Consider the following 4,068-nt stretch of genomic DNA (forward strand, 5'->3'; position numbering starts at 1 on the left):
CAGAATGAGCTGCTGAGGATTGAAGAGCTACCTGCTTTGAAGTTATCGGGTATATTTTATACCCTGACTGTAAAAATTTATTTTGATGTATGTAATATATGTAAAGGTATGGATATGTAAAACTGGTCTTGAGCAGTTTGTACAAAGTTTGTAATAAATTTTAGTTTGGATTTTCCTAATATAAATTTTTAGTATGATGTATATAAGTTGTTTTATATTTAATTACATATGAATGGAAGTATTTTATTTTAATTTGAATAAAAGTAATTAGTAATATTTTGGATGGTATTTGAATTGGAAATTGTGGATTTGAATTTTTGAAAGTTGATAAATGATGTTGAAATTGATTGGGATGATTGTGAATTTGAAGAAGTTGTTGAGACAAATTATTTGAAGTGCTTTTTACAGGAATTTGAAGAATTGTTTTCTCAAAATATAGACAGCACTCTACCAAAATTTCTATAAAATTTGTGGAAAAATAAATGGAACAAAAATTGTAACTAGTTTACAAAATCTAATTAAATGTTTTAATACCTATTAGAAAATGCTCGCCACTTATAAAAAGTAGAAAATTATTTTAAAATCCCTTGTAGGGTACTTAATGAGTTATCGGTAGGTGAAGTTCGGTAGTTCATTAGGTATTCTACGGGATCATGTTATGCCTTACAGAGGGGTAAGGTGTGACAATTCCGGCGCCGAATGTGACACTTCTCGCTCAGCTATACAGTTAATAAGTGCATTATTTATTAATTTTACTCCCATCACATTTAGTGTTTCTAGTGTGTTTTTATGCATAATTCAGTTGATTAAAGTATATTTATCATTTAGGCATATTTTTTTTATAATTGTTGGAATAATTGTATTAAATGGAGAAATTTTCAGGATTTGACCTTTGCTGTATTTTTCAGGTGTTTCTAAAGTTGTGGGTCTCTAAATTGAGTGCTGTTTAATCCATTGAAAATCTAAAATAGAGCACTACAAATGATAAAGGGGGACCAAAGCCCAAATCAGTCTCCAAGGTTGACAAAATGGTCTATGGATCTATTGCAAAAGCCCAGACTTGATGTATCACAACCTGTTTTAGTATTTATTTTGTATCTGGAGTTCCAAACATCCAAATGAAGCAAGCCTAAGCCAAATTAAACCTTAAGATCTGCCTCTACAACTTCTATGAAGGGCTGGATGTGAGATGAGGCCATTTTAAATGTGAAAAAGGGCAATGAATTCGTCACTACGGGTTGGACCATTTGTCTGAACCAGTCCCTGTTTTTTGGCCATAACTTGGGCTGTAGACCTCGGATTTGGGCAAATGAGTACCCATTTTAAAGCTAAGAAATAGGGCTACAACTTTCCTAAAGAGGGCAGAGACAAATTTGGAAAGGAAATCACTGAAAATCGGCCTTGATTTCAGAGAAGTAAATATAGGCTGAAAATCTGTCTTTTGAATTTCAAAACTTTTCCTAGTTTGGTTCCTATCTTTGGGATTAGGTTTGTTATTATAAATGCGTCTTTGGGCAGCAGCTAAAACACAACCATTCAGCAGCCTCTCGACCTCAAAAACACCTTCATTCTCTATTCTCTCTTTTAGATTTCTTCTTTATTTTTCCTTTATTTTTCTGTAAGCCATGAACATGAGTGGCTAAGTTTTTAATTCAGTTCAAGGGATTCAAGTTCTTTTGCATGATTTATGAGATTAGGTTCTTAATTTAATTTATATCTTTTTGAATATTTATTGTTTTCTGATTTCATTGTCTTTGATCTATTGAATGATTTGCTAAAAAGGCCTATTAGTTAATTGTTTAATGTGGTCAATTGCTAGTTCATCTTCATAATCCATAATTGTTGTGTAAGATTGAACATGAGTAGCAATTAGGTTTTATTGATTATGATCCCAGTTTTCGATAATAACCTAAGGAAACAATAGGGTGAATTAAATGATTTATGCTTCATAAATTGATATTCAGGTTAACTACTTCCTATTCTTAAAGCAGTTATTAATTTAAAGAGGATTGCTTAAAACCAATTCAGTTAATAATTAGAGTCAACAAGAGTGCTGGGCTCGAATTGATGAGTATAAGGAAGTTAGGGATTTTGCCTCACTGTTTGGTAAGTCTACGTTAAGTATTCAATAAGAGATAATTGTTTTTCTTTTGTCTATGATCAAATCAATGCATTAGAATGTGAATTACCTTGGACTAAAGTTTGTTTAATTCAAGAGTTTCTTATTTAATTTTAGATCTTAATTTTGGATTTTTGATTTCTTCTTTGGATTGCGAATTAAACCCCCCAACCTTTGTTTCTTTTTCCATTACACAAGTGCACGAAATTTAATAATTCAGTCTCTAGGATTCAACCTGGATTTACCACTTATTGCAGAAAATATTTCATAATTGGTGATTTCAATTAATTTAATTTCTGGTAGATTTGACACCCATCAAGAATTTTGGCGCCGTTGTCGAGGATTGAAATTTATTGGATTTTGTATTTTTAGTTTTAGGATATTCTATTATTAATTTTGTTTGTGAATTGTTGCTGTTTTCAGGTTTTAGAAAAAAAAATTTACGGTGTTACTATTCATTAAGAATTTTGGTTCAATTAGGAGAGTGGCCCATAACTATTTTGAAGGAAACCACGTTCCGATTAAGACCAATCAATCTGTAGGATTCCTTGGCCCCACCCTCTTGAGGCCAAATTCGATTGTTTTCTAGTGTTTTGAGTCATTTTTCTATTTTACTTTGATTTCTTTTTGTTTATGACAAGAACTTCTCAATTTGGTGAGTTGATCTTTGATCCAGAAGTAGAAAAAACAGCTAAACGATTGAGAAAATTGGCTAACCAAGCTAGGCAGATTCTGAGTACATCTGAAGGAGTCCAAGTTCCAAGGGAGTTAAGTTCATATTTGGATTTAGATTCAAATTCTGAAAACGAAACCATTGCTACTAGGACTTTGAAAGAGTTGGCTGCTCCTGATCTAAACCAATAGCCTTTATGTGTTCAATACCCTGCTTTAAATGTTGCTTTTGAGTTAAAATCTGGACTAATCCATTTGTTGCCTAAGTTTCATGGTCTTGCAGGTGAGGAACCACATAAGCATTTAAAAGAATTTCATGTTGTGTGTTCCAGCATGAAACCTCAAGGAGTTTCAGAGGATCAAATCAAGCTTCGAGCTTTCCCTTTCTCACTGGAAGGCACAGCTAAGGATTGGTTATATTACCTTCCTTCTGGATCTGTCAACTCATGGAATGGGATGAAGCAGATATTTCTGGAGAAGTATTTTCCTGCTTCCCTTGCTGCTAACATAAGAAAAAAAATTTGTGGCATCCGGCAGTACAATGGAGAGAGCTTGTATGAGTATTGGGAACGATTTAAGAAACTGTATGCAAACTGTCCCCATCATAAAATAAGTGAGCAGCTCTTGATTCAGTATTTCTATGAGGGACTTCTACCAATGGACCGTAGTATGATAGATGCTACTAGTGGAGGAGCTTTGGTTGACAAGACACCAGAAGAAGCAAGGAGGCTGATTGCTAACATGGCAACAAATTCTCAGCAGTTTGGAGTGAGAATGGATCACACACCTATGAAGGTTAATGAGGTAAGTACATCTAACCTTGAGAAATAGATTTTAGATTTAACTTCTTTGGTGAGGCAGTTGTCTGTAGGGAACATGCAAACTATTAAGGTATGTGGAATTTGTTCGGGTTCGGGTCATGCTACTGACATGTGTCCTGCATTACAAGAGGATGAATCAATGCAACATGCTAATGCAGTAGGACATTATGGACAGCCACAACGCAGGTATGATCCCTATTCTAGTACTTATAATCTAGGATGGCGAAATCATCCTAATTTGAGTTATGGGAATCAACCGGTGCAAAATCGATGCCAGCAGCAAAGACCACAAATGAATCAACCACCTCCACCTCCACCTCCCTCAAATCAAGGTATGTCACTTGATGAAATTGTTAAGGCTTTGGCTAACAATACACAATAGTTTCAACAGGAGACCAGAAATAGCATTCAAAACATAGAGAGGCAGATTGGTCAGTTAGCCTCATCTGTGAGTAA

The 4,068-nt window shown here is 34.3% G+C and overlaps 1 non-coding gene across 1 annotated transcript; it reads right to left on the bottom strand.

Annotated features, from left to right (window-relative positions):
• Positions 1–3,295: 3,295 nt before the first annotated feature.
• On the bottom strand, positions 3,296–3,402 carry LOC131169661 (small nucleolar RNA R71). Its single transcript, XR_009140554.1, has one exon. It is a non-coding gene; the product is annotated as a small nucleolar RNA R71 (small nucleolar RNA).
• Positions 3,403–4,068: the final 666 nt, after the last annotated feature.

Source organism: Hevea brasiliensis, chromosome 1 (assembly GCF_030052815.1).
Source record: "Hevea brasiliensis isolate MT/VB/25A 57/8 chromosome 1, ASM3005281v1, whole genome shotgun sequence".
Lineage (NCBI taxonomy): Eukaryota > Viridiplantae > Streptophyta > Magnoliopsida > Malpighiales > Euphorbiaceae > Hevea > Hevea brasiliensis.